Source organism: Vidua chalybeata, chromosome 1, assembly GCF_026979565.1.
Source record: "Vidua chalybeata isolate OUT-0048 chromosome 1, bVidCha1 merged haplotype, whole genome shotgun sequence".
Classification (NCBI taxonomy): domain Eukaryota; kingdom Metazoa; phylum Chordata; class Aves; order Passeriformes; family Viduidae; genus Vidua; species Vidua chalybeata.
The window spans coordinates 133545395-133566573 of record NC_071530.1 but is presented as its reverse complement, the minus strand read 5'-3'; the positions used below and the strand labels follow the sequence as shown (position 1 = coordinate 133566573).

General features: G+C 37.0%; 1 protein-coding gene across 30 annotated transcripts in view; it reads right to left on the bottom strand.

Moving 5' to 3' along the window:
- The window catches only part of RIMS2 (regulating synaptic membrane exocytosis 2), a 448611-nt gene that overhangs the window by 32684 nt on the left and 394748 nt on the right, over window positions 1-21179 (bottom strand). The window lies entirely within an intron of this gene.

Here is a 21179-nt window from a genome sequence, read left to right as displayed (position 1 = left end):
AATGTGAGGTTTCACAAAAGTGGGTCAGGTAAGCACAGCAATCGGTTGTGTTATGCACCTATTAGATTTAAAATAATTTATAATTAAGCTAAGATCATAGTTAGAATATTGTTTGTAGGAGAAATATATTATTGAGCAGTAGTAAAGATAAAAAACTTAATGAAATGTTAAGCTCTTTAACTGGGATGTTGAAAACCAGCTTTGATATAAGCTACTTAGACTTTTGCCAAAAGCCAACCAAAATTTATAATAGATGAAGACTTCAGAGTGAGAAAATAGATGTTACTTTAAAGACCTGAATCTACCATGCTAGATAAGTCACACAAACTTCTGGCTTCCAACATCCATACAGTCTAGCAGTCAGACTGCTTTTTTCAAGTCCCAGACCAGAGGCAAATATGAACAAAACATAAGAAAATCAAAATGGCCATATCAGGAAAAAAACAAAGATCCAATTACTCAGTATCCTCTGTCAGCATAGCTAATACCAATGCCTAAGAAACATATGTAAGAAAAGTATGGGAAAGAACACCTTTATTTTGCTGTCTGCTGGTTTAGAGGCTGAGTTAGATCTTTTTGTGTTTAATTGCCATTGCTAGATCAAACCCAGCTCACTTCTTCTAATCTCATTTTGAACTAGTATATACATCAGGTCCATGCAGTATGCTACAGAATGGGTCCCTTGGTCTAAATTTGTACTTCCTCTTGCTTGTTTGCCTGATAATTGTCTGCAATGATTTGTTCTTGCATTTTCGGAGTGTGGGAGCAATGAATCTATCATTCTGTAGTCACTTTTTTCACACTATCCCTGATTTTACAGGCCTCAAACATCTCCATCAGTCTTTTTTTTTTTTTTTTTTTTTTTTTTTTTTTTCTTTTTTTTTTTTGCTGGACTGAAAAAATCCTGTTTCACATTCTTCATCATCCCTGCTGCAATCTCTTCCTACTTTCTTTAGCTCTGTGTCCTTTCTGAGGCTGTGGGGCCATTAGAGGTGCATACATCAGAATAATGATGTTTTCTGTGCTACTTTGTTATATTATTTTCCTAACAATTGTAGCTTCATATTTTGGGGGAAAGAAAGCACATAGGAATTTGAGTGTGGAGACAAAACAGAGGGGAAAAAACATGAAACCACATCTTCAATTTGAGATGACTAAATAAGAAGTGAACTCTCATTTTTTTTTAAACAACTTCTAAGCTGTAAAGAATGATGAAAATATTTGTTTTCTATTTTGGAAAGCCTTGACACATAAAAATCTGTGTTCAGACAGTGAGCAGCTCTGAGTGCTTGAACTCAGGGACCTGTGCCTTTTTCAGCATACAGTATTTGACTCAGGTACTATGCTTACTTTGTGTTGCATCCAGCATGACTGAAGTGCATCAGATAATCCCATTTCAAGTTCATGTATAATTGACAGACAGAAAATTATAAACCTGGACCATTTTACAAAGTGAAACTATAGAGAAAAATGGGAAACTTTTTTTGCCTTCCTAAGTAGGAAAGTCTTTGAGTGTAAGTAGAATTTTGTGATGGGATTAAGGAAAATTAGTGGCTAAAATGTTGGCAAGCAGCTAAAGAGATCTGTCAGAGGAAGCCAGCAGTCATGTATGGAGAGAGAAATGTTAGGTGATGATCATATATGAGTCAATGATAAAACAAAAGCAATTGCTTCCTAGAGTGCACCCCAAGAAATGACAAAGGTCTATATGGAAACTGGAAAACATTCTACACAGGAAAATACCTCAGTCTGTGGTTTGACATAAATTGTGCAATTTCTACATGAGACTAGGAGAAATCACTGATCCTCACTGTCAAATTTCAGTTGGAAGGGGAAGAAAACATCCCATTCATGCAGTTCAGGATAGACAGATAAAAATTAATTAAAAGAATGACTGTAGCCAGCTACCCAGAAAATTTGTGGCCCAAATAACATAAAGGAACCTTTAGACAAAAACCCTAATGCCTGCAGAGGGATGGTGATCATAGTGAAAATCTTCAGGGACATATGGTCTGAATAACCATTTACTAGCTCTGCACTCTAGGAAAAGGATTTTTAATATAGGCAAGTACATGGAAAGATCACTTGGAAGACAGATAATTGGTGCAGTATTTTAATTCAATATGTCCAAAGATGGGATTTCTCATGGAAGAGAAACAATTTAAAACAGAAAAAGTTCACTGTGAAAGGAAACTTCAGCAATCATATGAAGATTGGGAACATGGGGAAATTTGCAACAACTGCAGGGGAAAATAGACAGAGGACACGGCTGAAGGCAGCTTTAGGAGATTGTGCTGGGAGGGTTACCTTGTGAGATTTGAAGAGCCACTGAAGGGTTCAGAATTTATCCTTTTGGATTGGGTGAAACTAGTGGAGAATTGTGCCTATTTTTATTACAGGGACAGCAGAGGCTTTGATTTGTTTCGGACTCCTAACCAAATGTCCAGATAACACCCATAACTGACATTATAGGAAATTTGACTTTGTTTTCAACTGACTAAAGCATCAAGTAATGTGGTCATTGCCTTTTCCACTGAGTCCCTAGTCCATGCTCCCTGAGGTGCAGGGAGGCAGGTCATTCCAGCTGGTATCCTGTCCAGCTCTGCCTGCCACCTGTGGCAAGCTCTTGGAACAGAGATCCAACTCCTACACTTTAAATCACAACCTCCAGTCACTCTGAGGCAGTAAAAGAAGGAGTCTTTGCTCAGTAACTAAGGTTTAGCAGTTCTGACTCCAATCTTTTCTTTTCTGCAATGCTTTTGCAGGTATCCTGCCTGTGGCAGAAGGCTTGGAATTATATGATTTTTAAGGTGTCTTCAAAGCCAAACCACTCCATCATCCCGTGATTTTATGATTTTCTGTTAATCAGACTAATATTTTCTTCTGTTTGCTTGTGCATTCTCACTATGGTCCTACATACTGGCATTGTATGCAGGGTTACTGCTAGAAGGCTGTTTAACCTACATATACCTACATAAGGCTGTTCTATAAGATGGCATCCTGTCTTTTATTCACAATTTAAGCTCAAACATACAAATTACCACAAAAAAGCTACCTAAACTTTTAAATTAGGAAGACTTAGGCATTTTGTGTCACGGCTACCTCAAGAACTAGCTCCTCCTTTTGTAATTACTCCACTGGAGAGTGTCAGCTGTACCTGATCTATCAAACAGAAAAGATGTCAAGAGAAGGTTAGTTTTTGAAAAGGATTATTTACTTTCTACTGTATTTCTACTTAGAGATCAGGAATCACTAAATTTTAGGGGAGTCTGTGAATCTTTCCTCCTTCCTTAGGATTTAATTTTTAGAAACAACACTATATAAACGAAGCCTTTAAGAAAATGTAAGAAATTTGTGGAAGATCATAGTAATAAATAATGTTTGGTCTGTGAGATACTGTGTTTATAAAACAATTATTTCATTAGAGAGGATCCTTTAGCTGCAATTTATATCAGGTTCATTTTGAATAAAAAGTCTGACCAAGTGCTTTGGGCACTGGAGAGGGTGTCAGTCCAAAACAAGCCTGGAAAGGACTTCCTGGGTCATTGCAGCTGCAGGTCCCTTGCTACAGGACTTTGGAATCCGTGAGGTTTGAAAAGACAGCATTTACAGGTGGCCACATTGTTATTTGTCAGTCTCTCATCAAGATGCATTAAATGTTTTGTGCCACCTGCCCTGCTTTCCTTGGACTTCCACAGAAATGCCAAAGGTGCATTAAACCTCAAGATCTGTTTCTTTGCCACAATCCTGTTTAAGAAGATTAACCAGTGAGAATATGGGAGGAAACAGTCAAATGTAGATTAATTGGGGTAAGAAATAATGATGCTGATGTAAAATAATATTAGTATCATAAGTGCTCAATATGATGAATCTGGATAAACAGTCATGAAAATCAGGTTAACAGATTTCTGAAAGAACTTTGGAGTTCAATAGCAAGGAACACCTCTGTTCTTCCTTACAACTGAGATACTTTTAGTGACCTTTTCTTTAAAAAGCTGCACTCTCAAGAATACACATTTATTATTTAACATTTTATTAAATACTTTTGCAAAATCAAAAGATAATGTACGTGCTCTGAATGTCTAAATGATGAATTTGAGAGTGGAATGAAGTTGCATTCCTGTTCCTTTTATGGTTCTCTGTACTGGCAATTTATTTTTAGGACAAATAAAAGTAACATTGTAATTACCCTTTTATGCTAACAGTTTTGGTATTATATTAAAAATGTTTTAAAAGGAACACATGGCATTCACTGGCATAAACACTTGTGAAATTGCTCCATTCTGCTTATGCCTGCTTCTCCACTGATATAATTTTCCATCAGTCTGTCTATATTTTATTTCTATTTCTGCAAGTTATCACTTTTATGAGCAAGTACAGTATTGTTTGACAAAATAGAGGGAATCAGAGAAGTCCTGGTCTACATTAATAAGATCATATTATGTAATTGCCACAAAACTTGTTAATTCTAATTTAATATGAGCAGATGAAGTAAAATACCATAATGTTTAGGAAAGTATCAAAATATTGTGTGTTAATAGTTGGGATACAACTCAAAAGGAGTGTGCTTTTCTGGCACAGTAAGACAAAAGAGAGTGCAACAAAGATGTGTATGAAAAATAAGTTTACTGGCATAACGTTAATGCTCATCAGATGATATGAATGAAGGTTCAACATTCATTCAGGATGTTGAATGAATTCATTCAGGAAGTGGGAAAAGCACCAAGTGTGCAGAAAACCACATTTCTGTCAAAACAGCTGGGGAGACAATGACATAACAGAGCTGCAGGTTAGGCAGAATAATTTTAGGCACTCAGTACACTCTACACATCAACCATGCATAGGACAAATCTTCTAATAAAAGTTAATTCCACTGAGCTCTACCCTGTCTGACAACCTTATATTTATTTCTCCATCACTGAATGAGTATCCTCCCAAAATTTATTTTCTGAATGTTCACCTTACCTCCCTTGTTGAACTATAATAATCTAAATATTTTTTCCATGCCGTATAATGGTGTACATGTATATGTAAACAGAGTGAGTGAGAGAGAGAACAATTGTCTTCTCTTCCCACAATAAACCTTCTTTATTTCCATTCTTTTTTTTTTAATGGAGACAAAACACTTTATTCACATGCTCCATTGTTTTCTAGCCACTGAACAACCATGTAACCCAAACCTGAGGGCCTAAAACTGTAAAAGGAGGATTTTTACCTAAAAGAGAGATAATTTACCTAATTTATAAATATGCAAGGCTGTATTTTCAATGGAGCAAAGGAACTTACGCAAAAATGATGTATAAATAGGTATTGATAATATGGTCCTTGCCATGGTCTACCCACAGTTGTGAACATAATTTTCCAGTTTTTCTTCAGTCTAAACTCTATCTGTGCATCTAGCTTAGCTGTGAGAAAGGAAAAGAAGTAACTTAATGAGGAGCAAAACTTAGGACAAGAGGATGAGTCATGAGGATGTTGACATTCAGGACACTGAGGTTAAATTTATGGACATAGAAAGGGAGAAAGTCTGCCAGAGCAGTAGGTAGGGAAAATAATTTTTAACTACCAAGTACATGAGGCTTTGCTGACAGACAGGAGAAACCAAAACATGCTGGGCTGCAGGACAGAGATGCATATACAGCACAGAACTCTACAGAACAACAATAGAACTTGACTACTGCTGGGAAAAGGTGCTACTGTAAAATAGTGTTTGCCTTAAAAAATTCATTGTTTGTAATTTTGTCTACAGGCAAGCCAAAACTAATCTCTTTTTGCCCAATATCAAGTCTCATGATTCCTCTGTCTGTCATATTCCATCCTAGTAAAAAAAAGTAGTCTGAGCTTATGAAGCTAAGAAAGGATCTACAATTAAGTCCTGAAGAAAGTAACAGGAAAAAACAGCTCCAGGACTAATCAATGGTGAAGTCTTTAATTTAATTTAATTTAATTAATTAAATTTAATTTCAGTGATTCTTTCAATTGATCTTCTTCCTGCTTAGGGCTTAGGCTTTTGCAAAACAAAGCTTTGATGTGTTTTCAATCTGGTAAAGAGTGGGTGGAAGTAATAGTCACCATTAAGAAATAATTTCCATGCCTTCATGTAAACCTCATTCTTCTTTCTTGGAGCACTTCTATGGCCTTCTTCACTCATGACTGAAATGTATTAAATTTTGCATATGAATTGCATATGGAGATTGATCAGTAGATGGTCCCTAAAGCTTTCTCTTGACAGATCAGAAGCAAAAAACCCCATACTCTTTTAATGCAAATATATTGCAAAATAAACAGAAGAACTACCATGGTGCAGACAAACTTGCATGGAAGAGTCAGAAACGAAGCTGTTGCTTGTCTTCCAGAGAAAGCATAAGCATAGGCACTATTACATGGTGACTTTCTCATCATGTCTCAGTTTGGAAGATGGGAGAGTTGTTAGAATAATATCTATCACATATATAGAATATATAACTTTTCATCAAGAGAATTACAGAAATTAGAAACAGAGCAATCTCTTAATCCAGCTACCCAGTGCCAATGCCAGAGCCAGCTTGTACACTCTCAGGAAGCCCATTCAGGAAAGGAGCAAAAATTCTGTCAGCATGGAGCTGTTAGTTACTGTATGTTGCGCAGATTGCATTTTTAAAAATAACTCACCCTTTCTACAATATACTATCAATTGTTACATTAGGCAGACATTAATTTACTGGCTTCACTTACACACACTTGGCTTTAAATTTGGCTGAGAAACCAGTTCATGGCATAGTCCCTCAGAAAGTCATTGCAAACTCTATGACCAAGCACCCAAGCCAACTCACACATTCAGGGGCAATTCTGTGCTCATCTCAGAACTGAAAAGTGACAGTGACAGTGAGAAAAGCTCAATTTCAGAAACGAAGTATGCCACCAATACTGGTTATCCTGTCCTGATGCACCAAGAGCCCAGCAGTGCCCAGTGCTGCAGCCAGGCAGGGTCACTGCAGCTGCCCAGCACAAAAGCCAGGGGTGTAATTCCTTGGCAACCCCTAGTAAAAGGTTCTCACACCGTTCCCTGTCTCCTATGTGGGCGTTCTCCTCCCCAATCTAACTTTTCAACCAATGAAACATTTTCATTTACATCCATGGTAGCTAGAGGCATTAACTTCCTAGGGGTTTAATGAAACCAAGGAGCCCAAGCTCAGGCTGGACTGTGCCAGTCACCGTTTGCACAGCTCGTGTCCCACAGGAGGGAGGGCATGGGGGAGGGAGCCGAGAGACCTCCATGGACGTAGGAGGTTTGAACAAGAACTGCTGTAGGCTGAATAAGAGATGTGATCTTATCATTCCAATGAGAGATGTAGTCTTCAATGCTTCTAATATTTGTAGAAAAACTGAAGTTAGGAAGAAATAAAAAAATATGTACACAGAGAATACATATGTGTGATATAGGTGTATTTATTAGAAATCCGTGACAGAAGTGTGTACCACTCAAACACATTTAAATCAGGTACGCTTTGAGACTGTTTAATCAAATTTTTTTTCAAGTAATCAAATATTTTCTATTTTGCATTATAAAATTAAAAGAGATATTAAAAAAAAAAAAACGCATTTTAAGGGAACACAAAAATCCAGATGAACTTTTAAATCAAAATAAAAAGAGAATTTACCATAGCTGTCTTATTTTTTAATGTGTTGAGGGTGGCTTTGTGAAACTATAATCTCATTTCCTGTCCCCAACAAAGCAGTGGTTTTCAATTACTATTTCTGCATATTAGAAGCAACAACACTTTTTTATTATTAAATTAATAATATTATAATTATATTATTATTAATTTAAATATTAATTATTTAATAATTAATATTAAAACCAACAGGGGATACATTAACAATAAATATTTACCAAGCCCGAACAATAGCAGAAAGCTAATTAAGTCTTACAAAGAATGGGGAAGAAGAAACCATAACGGAAAAAGGAGGAATTGCTCTCTGAGTTGCTCATGTACTCTGCTTTCTCAGGATTGCCCTGGTCACTCCAAACTGTCCTACACAATTCTCCTTCACAAAAGCTTTTGTCTTTTGCTATAATTTTTTCCAGCTGCTAGTCTTCCTCTAACTGCCTTGTTCCTGATTCCCACACTCTAATGTGCAGCCAGAGCCATGCTGTCATTTTGTCCCCTCGTGTGTGCCTTCTTCTCCCACTTTCACTGCTATAATTGCTGAATTCCTCCGTACTCCACTTCCCTCACCTCTTGGCTTTCTCTCACATTAAAGTCCACATTAGTTCTTCCTGCTGTGGTTCATCCTCATCAATCACTGCTGCTCTCAGACTGTGGCTCATCTTTGCTGAAAGTCTTTTCAACAGGCTCCCTGCTACCAGCCACTGACCCTGAGCCCTTCATCCTGGACCTGTACACTTTTACTAAGCAGATCTACCTCACTGCCTTCCTTTGATGCCAGTATTATCCCGTGATATTAGTAACTTCCCTTCATACTGATTTAAGACCGATATTTTAAAGACCTGTTTTCACAGAACAGAAAAGTTTCTTCTTAATATTTTTAATTATTAAGATTTTTTTTCCTAAAATCTAGATAATTCCCAGGAGGTCACTTTTTTTCATATCTGATATAATTTCAAGGATACTTACTTTTGGTGAGATCCAAAATGTCTGTGCTGAAAACAAAAAAAGCAACCAAATATGTTCACATCTTTGGTGTTTAGACCTTGGACAGACATGCCATAACTCAGGATGAGAGACAGAGAAAAAGCAGGAATTGATGGGCTGAAGGTGGAACTGGAAAATGCAGTTAACTCTGCTAAAGGGAAGGAGCTTAAATGAGCTGAAAATGGCTAACTGCCTACAAAGTATTTTCATATGGAAACAGAATTCTTGGTGATATGCCAAAAATTTAAACAAAAAATAAGTTCAAGTATTTTAATGAGTTTTACCTGTGTGATCACTGACTGTGATTTTGGCCACTTCTATCGTGTCGACGCTTATATATATATATATGTGTGTGTGTGTGTGTGTGTGTGTGTGTAGTGTGTAAAAGAAAATAATTAGGAAACACAAAGCTATAAATCAGAATAAAAAAAGTGGAAACAGAGACTGCAATAGGATTTATATGTAGGTACTTATTAGGAGCACATTGCTCTGCCATCTACCTTATCCTCCTCAAGTTGTTTAGTTTTGTGGTCTACTTATTCATATGTAGATGAAATTAACCAAGGCATTATAAAATTGCAATGAGTTATGGACAGTGCACACAGACAAATAAATCCTCCATCATGTAGGGGTGACTGCACAAAACTAATTTTCTCAGGCTATGTTTAAAATACCAGAGAGTGTGATCATTTTATTTATCCTTACAGATAAAACCTTTAAATGATCATAAGATTGAGAGCTTTAAAGGTCTTTCCAGAAAGAGACCTTCAGGTTCCTCTCCACAAATACTGCATTCCTTCAAATGCCAGATGAGTATAGGATGACACTAAGGTCAAATCAAATGACAAAAATTTTCTTTCTTAATCTTGAAGGGGTTAGAATATGCAACTTGGACAAAACTGGCACATGCTTAGATTCAGCTCCCCACTGAGAAAAGACAAGCATGGTTGTAAAATCTAGAATCCAGCTTTAACCATCTGAAAAAAAATTCATTTCAAAATTGCAAAGAATCCTTTTCCCAGTAGGGTTCTGTTCAACAATTCCTATAATCAGCCAACACGCTGCATGAAAGCATTTGCTTAAATGGAATAGCAAAAGGCATGCAAGTTAATGACTTCTACTGAGCACTGAGCACTTAAGATTTCATAGGAAAGCTGCTGAAATGATTGATCTGTGTACTTCCATGCAGCCTGACCTGTGAGGGCTACCAGCTGCTGGAACCTGGCTTTGGCAGTGCAGTAACAGAACGTGAGGAGGCTCTCAGCCTGCACACTGCTGAGAAGTGCTGCTTTTAAAGGTAACTCCTATGGCAAAATGGTCTGCAGCCACTGATGGAATGGCACAGGGAACCATTCTGTCCAGACTTTCATGTGCGTTATTTAACAGCAAGTAAACTGCAAGATATTTGACTTCAATTAATTTTCTAAGCTTCACTACATTTCTATCCTTCTCCTGATGAAGACATGACTTTGGCTATTGATTGAGTGGTGAAGTTAAACCACAAAGCATAGCAATGGCAGCAGTGACAGAGATGAAGATTAATCTAATTCTTGTCCCTTAGCGATCTCACCAAAGAGAGAGAACAGAAGAGAACAGGGCTGCTTGTGTGTGAAAAGTGGATTCATGTCTTCCTCCCCTTTGTGAGGGTCAGAATTCCTCAAATGAGCTACTAACTTGAGTGGTACTGCTCATATGCTTTTAGTAATCACTGTACTTAGCTAATTTCCAACATACATAAATAATATTCAAGCTCAGAAATAAAATCAACCTCTGAAATAAAATCAGAATGTCTTTAAAGCAGAAAAACAATAAAAAAGTCTGCCTAAAGGTTTTCCTTCATTCAAGTTATGCAGATTCATATGAACCAATTTTATTTGCATCCTCTGGATGGGAGCTCAATTTTCAGTCACTAATGCAACTCATGGCATACAGAGGTTAGGACCAGAAATTATTCAGTTGCCTACAAACTCAGCCAAGGAACAAACCAAATGCTTGCTCTGTAGGTAAGTCCAAGAACAGCAGGGAGCTCAGCACTGCTAGTGAAACAAGAGGACATAGCAACTGGGAAAGAGTGACAGAACAAGGAAACAGCTGGTAGCAGGGAGAAGCTCTTTTTCCTGTTCAATAAAAAGAATGCTTCTCACTAGGTCTTCAAATTCAATGGTATTTTTTTGATGTTCATATATCATAGCATATTTCTTTGCTGTATTAAGAAAAAAAAAAGTAGACTATTGCCTTGCTAGAACATGTAAGTTACAAATTTTAGGACATCTAAAATAGGAAATTTCTATAGAACTTTGCTTTGTTTTTTTTAATGTGTTACTATGTTATCTTTTCTACATAAATATTTTAATTGGCAGTGCCTTAACACTGCAGGTTATACAAAATATATTGTCTTAATTTAAAAATTTAAAAAATATTAAAGACATTCACCTTATTAAAAAAATCTGTAATGCTGGTAACTATTAATTAATTTAGTTAATCATAGGGAAGTAATTTTTCCTTTACAGCACAAATTTGTTCTTGACAGGTCTTACTTCAGCAAATAGTAACAAGAACAGTACTTATTACTGTGAATATTTTCAATTAAGTCTCAACGTGATTTCATAGACTGAGCTAAAAATAATTTTTGCTGGCACCAAATTCTAACCAGACAAGGACAAACCCAAAAGTTACAAAAATGAATAAAATCTGATTGTAACTTTTGGAGCAGAGATTTAATTAGTATAAGAAAACATATATAGTTTAATATTTCGTAAAATGAAATAATCATGACAGTAAAAAATTGAACGTCATTCACACAAGCACTTGCAAGCATAGAAAAAACTCCTAAAAATAGATATAAAAGGACAAATCCCCCTCCCACCATTAAGGAAACTATGTTTTGCTTACTTTACAAAAAAATGTAAGACTGTTAAAAAAATATCTCCCAAAGGATCTCTTTATCTTATACAGGTAGACAAAGAACCATGCACAAATTATTTAGGTGATAAGGAAAAAGGAATTTTTTTTGCATTTCTTAAGGGGCATTTCATCTTTTCCTAGATAGACTGCATCACAAAAGGTTTGCAAACAACTTAAATGTTTTTATACTTCTATTAAATGTTCTCCACGACAATTTTTGCTCCCTGAGCATGAAAAGCAAGTTTAACTGAACTCACATATGCCTAACAGTATTAAAGAAAATTATATTACTTAGTTCAAGTTAAATAACTTAGTTCAAAAGGCAATAACAAAACCTGTATTGACATTTAAGAATAATACGTGGAAGAATTCCTCAGTTGTAAACTACCAGAATATAAAATACTGCATCAAAAAGACACAGTTCATCACTGCACTCCTTGAGCTAGGTTCTCATGTTTCCACTTAATTTAGATGCACTTGGGATGTCTTTAATCTATCCATTTCCTTAGTATCTATTGCCAAAGCATTTGGTATTTGTAAAGTATAAGGATATGTTTTACTATCTCAATTTTAAAAAAATTTAAAACTTTAACTTGGAGTTCTCTAATAGCACAGTTAAGAAGCACAATGTGCAATCCAGAAGGACAGAAAAAGTAATTTCACAGAATCCTTTTCGTGTGCTAAAACAGAAAGTAGAGTATTGACAAGTTTTAGGTTTATATTATGACACTCCATTGACTTCTGCAGGTCTCAAGCAATTTCTCTTTTCTGTTCTTTTCTTATCTTCCCTTGTGTTTGTCTCAGATTGCAGAAATGCAAAATCACATATGAATGAAAAACAGTTTAGTATTGGATACAAGTTCCTAAAATTCACAGGAATCAGTCAGCTCATTCTGAAGTAAAAAAAGTTCCTCAAATTCAGTATTTTAATCCTAATTTTCCTTCTAATTTTGATTCTGTACAAGCTGAGAAACATCTGACTTGCCACCATGGAGATGCAGGGGCCCTATTGTACCACATGAGCATTCAGAAAACACAGGTCCTGCACATTCTGCCTCAGGGACAGATCTGGCAAGCTTTTAAAAATGCAGCTGCAGAACTTGGCATAAGAAATTTAGTTTTGACTCCTGCTTTATTTTATTATGTCTTTAGAGAAGCAGAGACCAAATGTCTGTCTCATATTCCAACTAACCAACATGTATCTGTGTTTTGAGATCTGTGTTCAGAGCCCCTCCCTTGCTGAAGGAAAAAAAAATGTTTCCCAGTTTCTTGGACTGTACCTGGCATACACCATCTGGCACATACCTGAGATGCACTATTTTACAAACTGAAGTTTTTATTAGCACTTAAAAAAAGAAAAAGGATGACCCAGTATGAGAAATAAAGCATGGATAAGAGACTTGACTGTAAGCTAATATGGTATCTTGATTGTGAGCAAAAGGTTCAGCTTCCTGATCAAATGGTTGCTTGTGTGTTCATCAACGCTACACTTAAATAATTTTAAATTACTCTGTTAATAAAATTTCTCCTGTAGAGTTATCTGTTAAGAGTTTACTGTTAGTGGCATGTGTCAGTTTTGGGTGATAGTATCATCACACTTGCTCTGTGGAAGTTAAACCAGTCTAAAGAGCCTGGAGGTGCTCTGTGAGTCATAGCCCAGTTCATTATACACAAAGTGCCTGGAAATATGAATAGCACAACTGTATTCTCAGTACCTGCATGATTTCCCACAGGCTGTGCATCCTGTGGGGTGTTTAAAAACAGGAGTTCTGTAACTTTTCCCTCCCTGTTTTATCCTACAGAGATCACGGATTGCTGTGTTTGTAAGGAGACCCAGCAGCAGCTGAAACGGGCAACAGGAGAGTGCAGTCAAACTGAACTTCTGTGACACAGCAACGTAACTTGGATACCAGTCAAGGCCAGAGGGTTGTTCTGAATTAGTCTGCACAGCATGCTTCTATTACCACCTTTTATTTTGAGGCCATTTTAATGTTTTTTTTACTTTTAGGCAATTATTCTATAAATTCACTTCTATTCTTAGAAAGAGATTTCCATTTATCAAAGGGTTATTAATAGCATTGATAGCATGGATAGTGGTAAAGACATAAATTCAATATTAAGATACACTTGCCAAAAGACATTAAATATTGCATTCCACTTAAGTACAAGGACTGAAATCCTGTATTATTATGAAATGTTAAATTTAAAAAATACGCAGCTCTAATGAATCTGTAAATATAACTGTAATCTTTATTTATTTTTGGTGTGCAAACCATGTCTCTGATAACTGTTCAACAGCAAAATACTAGAGCCCTTTTCCTGCTGGCCTTTGGAGATCTGAAGTAAATCTCCCTTCACAGCACAATGTTATTTAGTGACACTGCTTCACAGAGCAATGGCTAGATTAATGTTGTCCTTCTAGAATAATACAAAGAGTATTCATTGAGATGGCTATGTAGGAAATTGACAAAACTAGAAATATTATTTAAACTGAGAAAAAAAACCAACTGAGTTTTTCTTCCTTGAAGTATAAATTACATATATACACAGAACTATGACTACAGATAAATATCACAGACATTTCAGGCGAAGTGAAAACTGAATAATTGCCAAGGTATGAGATTGCCCTATAAAGTTCTTTTTTCCACTCTCAAGTTTCAATAGACTGAAATCAGAGTCCTCTTTCATAGAATAATGAACAAGAAATTCTCATCTATTATATCACATGTTAACTAAGGGATTAAAAAAATCCCAAAAGGAGTTTCTAAGTGGAAACATTCTTAAGGAAAGCCTAAATTTTTTCTTATGTAACAACACAAAAAAAGGCCCAAATCTTGTTTACTGCAAAAACAGAAATAAAACAGCTTTATAGTCTGGGGGTTTTTATGAGATGTATATTTTTTTTAAGCAGGGACCTTATGAGAATTCTTTCACTCTGAAAAAGAAAAATAGTTTAGCAGTATTCTTACCAAGAAAGATCACCCTACATTTCTCTTGATTTTTACCGCTAATTATGGAAAGCAAAAAATCTTGTGGAAGGTCAAGCTAAATGTTCTGATCTCACTTCGAACTTTCTCCTTTTTTTCCCCTTATTAATGAGTTCAAGTAGTAATATAAGAGACTTTCTTTTTAAGTAAAGAAATGTAGAAAATCTTTTTTTAATGCTGAGTAAGGATTTTTAATGTCATAAATGCCTACAACCAGGGGGATTAGTTCTACTTCTACCAGAGGCAGATGGAAATCTTGCAGGTGTGTACCTGAGTTGATAAGCATATTACAAAAAAGTTTGATGAGTTATTTGCGACTGAGGCAGTATGGCTCAGTTGGTGTACATGATCTGCACCTTTTTACCTTAAATTAAGCCTTTTATTCTTACTCCCTAGTCTTACCATAGAGCTTCCTTCCCATTTTCCTGGAATTTCTCCTCATATATGGTATAAGATGTCTCCCACACTTTGTGTGTGAGAATTGTCTTCCAGAGGACTTCTGTAAGATCACAGCTAGCATTGGCTGGAGTTCAGTTCTGGTATCTCAACTCTGTGTTTGTTTTCACTGCTTCCATCTCTCAGAAAAGCCTTGTGAACATGTGAAGACTCAAATATACACCTACTTCATCTACAGAAAATCTGTTAAGGAAAGTGGCATACATTTTGCACTGCCATATCTCCTTTCCTAGTCTTTTCCGATATATAGAGGAAAACAACAGAATTTAATGACATTTTATAGCCTTTTTAGTTTGCAATTAGAGTCTCTTTATTTATTAGCATACTTTTCAGAGCTTATTTAGTAAAAGCTGATTAATGCTCTTGGTTATGTATTTATTATAATAGCTCTTTCTCTTTGGTAAAGGATTCAGTTCACAATTCTCAAATAATGAGTAAGATAAATATGCCCTAATCTCTTGTCAATTGCTAATCCTATATTTCTATCAACTTATTATGTATTAATTTTGAAAGTAAATCAGATTACACATCAAAAATGTTGATGCAAGTGTAATACAACACAATAAAGCAATCTATTACATTAGCAGTCTGTCTCTGGAATAGGAGAGGAAATAAACCCCCAAACAAATGGCTTGTTTCAAATTGTCTGTATTATACAATTTTTAAAAAAGTAAAATACATGTCCAAATTAAAAGTAGTGGATGATAATTTCAGTTGCCATTTTTACCACATAAATTATTTCTAGGGATAGAAAATAACAATGTCTATTATGTAAACAAATACTTTTATTCAGTAAATTGTATGCTTACCATATACTATCTCACTTTAGACAATGAAAGACAATCAATGTAGTTTCTCCTTTAATCACCAGATTCCAAGTGATTAAGCATCCTCTTTTTAATAGGAACCACATTGACTATACGTGTAGTAGAAGACTATTTTTATATAAATCAAATTTTGAATTGAGAAATGTGAAGTTCTATACCACACCAATAGATTCCTCTCAATTATTCCATAAGTTGAGAAAATTGCTCTATAGGCTATGTCATTGGTTCCTAACAGACATAAGTGAGACTGTTCTACTTATAAGTACAGCACTGCAGATTGCAGTTTGAACACCTTACAAACCATACATAATCCAGAATTTGATTTTAAATACAAATAAAATAAAATCTCACTCAAACTTTTTGCTCTGAGACCTAGTTCTCTTATTTCATTCTAAGATGAAGCCATGAAATATCAACATTTCTAAATACTTTAATCTCTTTTCACTCTGTATCTCCAGTATTTCTTAAATTGGAAATGCCTCATTTTGATAAAAACTATTGAATTCACACAACATCAATCATCATTTCGTTAGTACAGATTCACCTTCTGTTTGTACTTTTCCCATAGAGAACTATAATTTCAATAATATATGAAAAAGTTTAACCTCAGCAAAATTATGAAGGATGTCAAAAGATCTCATAACACTGTCTCAAAATTCCATTTTCACAGACCTATAACTTCATGCCACATTTGGCGTCCTAGCAAGGGTTCTTAGGTGACATGGAGCAATATTTTGCCACAAAGCAAGTGCAGTTCATGCAGCGTCAGCTGCCTCCAGCCCCACCTGCTATGTTTACGTGTGCAGGGCCCTAGGAGCAACGCTCTCCAGAGACATACGAAGGCACTGATTTCTATCCAAACATAGTTACACCTCTCTGCAGGCATTACTGCACTAGTCCCTCTCAAGTCGTGCTGTTACTTCCTTTTTTCATCTCTTTTAATAGATTCCATCTACTAAAACCAAGGAGATTCCATCTCCCTGAAACCAAAGACATCATGGGTCTCAGTCTCTGAGAGTGCGCTGGACCCGTACGGGTGACCCAACATGCACACGTGATGTTTTAGGATATATGATCCATGGAGTGCCCCAGATTCTGAAAATATGCCTTAAACTGCTTTGGCTCTTGGCTATAATCAGCCTACAAATACAATAGGTCTTGGCTAACTAAAGAAAAGATGGAATATTTACCTTGCAAAAAGAGAAATGTCCACTAAAGAAGGGAAGGGAAGGGAAGGGAAGGGAAGGGAAGGGAAGGGAAGGGAAGGGAAGGGAAGGGAAGGGAAGGGAAGGGAAGGGAAGGGAAGGGAAGGGAAGGGAAGGGAAGGGAAGGGAAGGAAGGGAAGGGAAGGGAAGGGAAGGGAAGGGAAGGGAAGGGAAGGGAAGGGAAGGGAAGGGAAGGGAAGGGAAGGGAAGGGAAGGGAAGGGAAGGGAAGGGAAGGGAAGGGAAGGGAAGGGAAGGGAAGGGAAGGGAAGGGAAGGGAAGGGAAGGGAAGGGAAGGGAAGGGAAGGGAAGGGAAGGGAAGGGAAGGGAAGGGAAGGGAAGGGAAGGGACCCAGGTATCTGCCTGCCAGAGACAGTGTGTGTAAATTGAAAGGGATGTCTAAGATGGCACGATAAGAAGATGGCAAAGACTTTACTCACTAATGAAATATAGCTGAGCATTAGGTCTGCATCTCTATAGAAGTCTGATCATCAATTCCCTCAGGGCTGACCAGCAGGAAAACAATTTCATTCCAGATATGAATAGCTAAGCCTGTTAAGAATTGCATTTTGTATTCCATCTTCCTCAGTAAAGAAAGCATCTTTTCCACAAGGAAGAGTGCCTGTGGAATCAGGACCTGAACGTTACAACATAAACTTCCTCTAACCCATCAAATTTTAGCTTCTAGAATTGATAGCTTGACTCAAGAATACAGAGTATACCCTTAACTATTTTTGGAGCACTGGAAAGGTAGAGGAACCAAAAATAAAATAAATTCTAGTTTATCTTGCTACTCTACTCTTCAGAATCTTGTCATTTACTGAAGTCTTAAGTAAAAGCAACCTTATGAAAAGTTACTTTTGTGTCATGTGTTGGGGAAGATGAAACAGGAAAGCCTTATAAATATGATTGCTTGGCAAAAGATTTTGAGAATATGGAAACTACATGTGAAATTGAAATGAAAGCAAGTTTTGAGATACCAAGCCTCGGTTACTGAACAACTGGAAAACAATAGTATGGCTGACTGAAGGTAATCCCCTTTTGATAAAATGATACCCTCTGCTTGCAGACAGGTCCAAGGGTCAGAGCAGACCCTACTAGCTTGGCAGAAAGGGTCCGAAGAGTAGTTTTTAGGGTTTAAAATGTAACACAGTATGGTAATGTAATGATTCTTACAGGCTGTAGGTAAATGGTATAGGATTTGTATCTTGTACTAGATTGTTTAGTGAAAATTAGAATATTCAACACAGAAGAAGATTTATTGTATTGTAACGGGAACTTCACTCTCTTGCCCTCTCTTGCTCTCTTGCCCTCTTGCTCTTTTAGCTCTCTCTTTCAGGCCTGCTCGGAGCTGTGGCTGGCAGCTCCAAACAGGACCCCTGCACCCACTCCCTTTGCAATAAACCACAAGTTCCAAGACCTGGCTTCAGAGATCTCCCGTCTCCGTCCATCCCGACCGTCCTACTCACCCTCGCTCCTACAGTCATTCTCTTTACCCAAAAAACAACTGTTCCTACCTGAAAAAGACTACAGACCAGAATAAAAAAATACATTTCTTTATCTATTTTGAGTATCAACTTCTTAGCACTATGACAAATAACAAGAAACAATACAAATATAATTTGAAAAGACATTTAAAACTGACCTTATAAGGCATGTATTGTAAGTCTGATACACCATCCTGAAAACAGTTATGATGACCTACTTTCAGAAAAACTTCTGGCATAGATTTCATTATAAAATATGAATGAAGAAACCACTGAAATAAAATTATACTTTACAAAACACTTGAAAAAAGCTTCAGAGATTCAGATAGTCATTTCTACACTGATTTCCATATGAGCACACAACTTTCTACAGACGTAATGTTATCTTCTGATATTGGTATGCTTTTTCAAGCCTGATATGTAAGGAAATATTTAGCCAGCCCTTTGAATGATATAATATCTTCAGAAAGTACCTAAGAAACCTTTATACTTAATTCAGTTTCTACATGGTACCAGTGCCCTAACACCTGAGTATCTCCAGCCTCTTAGTTCCAGAAAACTCTACTTACAGGACATCTACAGGAAATTAGTGTTTTGGTTCCAGATTGTACCAATACATGATTCCTTGTGCAGGCACCCACCATCTGAGAAAAGGAACATGATGAGACAAGCCAGAGAAATTTAGAAAATTAATTAAACACCTTAATTGCAAGTTTTAATCCTCTGGTATCAATGTACATACAATGCTGGTGTCCAACATTTTCTGTAAGATGCACCAATGGATGGAAACAGAACACTTTGGGTTGGAAGGGACCTTAAGCATCATCTAGCTAAGGGAGGCAGAGATGCCCTCCACTTGGGTTGCTCAGAGCCCCATCTAACCTTGCCTTGAACATTTCCAGGGATGGGACATCCACGGAGCAACCTGTTCTGGTGTCTCACCATTCTCTTTGTGAAGATAGACAAGGTATTTCTTCATGGTGTGACCTCACCCTCATCACGTTGTGTCACTTTAGACACAGCACCATGCACACACCTCATCCAGGGCCTGACATGTGGCCACATGCTGCTCACCACAACCAGCAATGCTTGTGTGACCCAGAGATTAAAGATGCTTGTGCTGTCCTGTAGCAGCAGCCACATGTGGCCACCAGACAGGGCCCCTTGGAGACACTTGTCCAATAGAGCAGCAGGAGCAGGTGTGCAGTAACAGCTCTACAAAACAACCCCCAACCCTCACCTGTATCCCCGTATCCAACCAACATGAGGGGCTTTTCCAGGAGATGGCAGCAGGAGCTGCTCTGGCTGCTCTGGTCGGGGCCAGGCACAGGCCAGCCCTGAGCACCGGCCAGTCCCAGGGAGCAGCCAAGGGACAGGGGCTGCCAGCCAGAGCCATGCAGGCTGCCTGCCACTCCTCTGAGAGCACTGAATTACAGCTCCTCACTCAAGTTTGTCTGAACACCCTACTCATGGTCAGTGGGTCTAAAGATTTTGAGTACCCTTTTAGACAGTTATATTTCACATCTGTCCCTGACTGGAGCATCTAATCAGTCATTGGGCAACTGATTGGATGTAACAGAGAGAAAAACTTCAGCTTAAAAGTACCAAATAACAAAGACAGCATGGTATTTAAATCCAATCTAGACCAAACACACAATACAGATTCTCTCTAGTGATGAGACATACTTGAGCAATGTACAATGAGCTGACATCCTTCATTTAATAGCTCTTATGGCAAGAGAGACCAGATTAGATAAAAAAAGTAATGTAGTGCATTGCATATGATTTGATATTCAAATGCATCTATACACTTACATAGCTCTGTACTGTCACAAGGTAAAAATTTAGATTTCCAGCTAAGCAAGTTGTTAATATTTTTCTTGCCTAACCAGACACTTCCCAGATTTGTCTAAAGGTGACTTCATCTTTTATCTGTCATTTATTTCAAAGAAAATAGAAATGTACACGAACCTGTCCTTTCCATAACCTGCAAGTGAGCTGGTAAAACACAAGGCCGCTGCAATGACTTGCCTACTGATGGAGTCACCAGTGTCTGCATGATATTCAGGGCTTTCTCTATATTCATTCTTTCCCCTCTTCTTCATTCCCTCCTGCTCATATTGCATTCAATAAGTCACACAGTCAAGCTTCCTACCTTCTTCTGCATTGTTACCTCTCCTTCTTTCTTTTTTAGTTCTACTCTTTACAGTACTTGAAATCCTGCCCCTCAAAGTTTACTTTAAAAATTTACCACAGTTTTTGACAGTGCAAATCATTGTTTTGCTCCATTTTGTTGTACATGAAAACTCATTACTTTGGTTTGGAAAGAACCGAGAAATTTCTTTGTGTTTGAATGGTGGTTAGCTCACGGGAGACTTTCAGATGGGACCTCACACAGCAGGACACTGTAAACTTACATTGAACTGTATGAAAACATCACAACAGTTTTTTTTTAAATACTGAGACTACAACATATCTTCTATACATACCTTGAAATATATTTTATATATACATATATATGCATACTTATATAAATTGCTTAAATGCTTCTTTTATATGAATGTTATTCAAACACAAGTAACTTTTTTCCACGTCAAATACACTTGTCAAATACACTTGTCATTATTTGACATTGAGCTTTTCAGAGTGTATTATATGGATTTTCCCCAGAATAGGAAA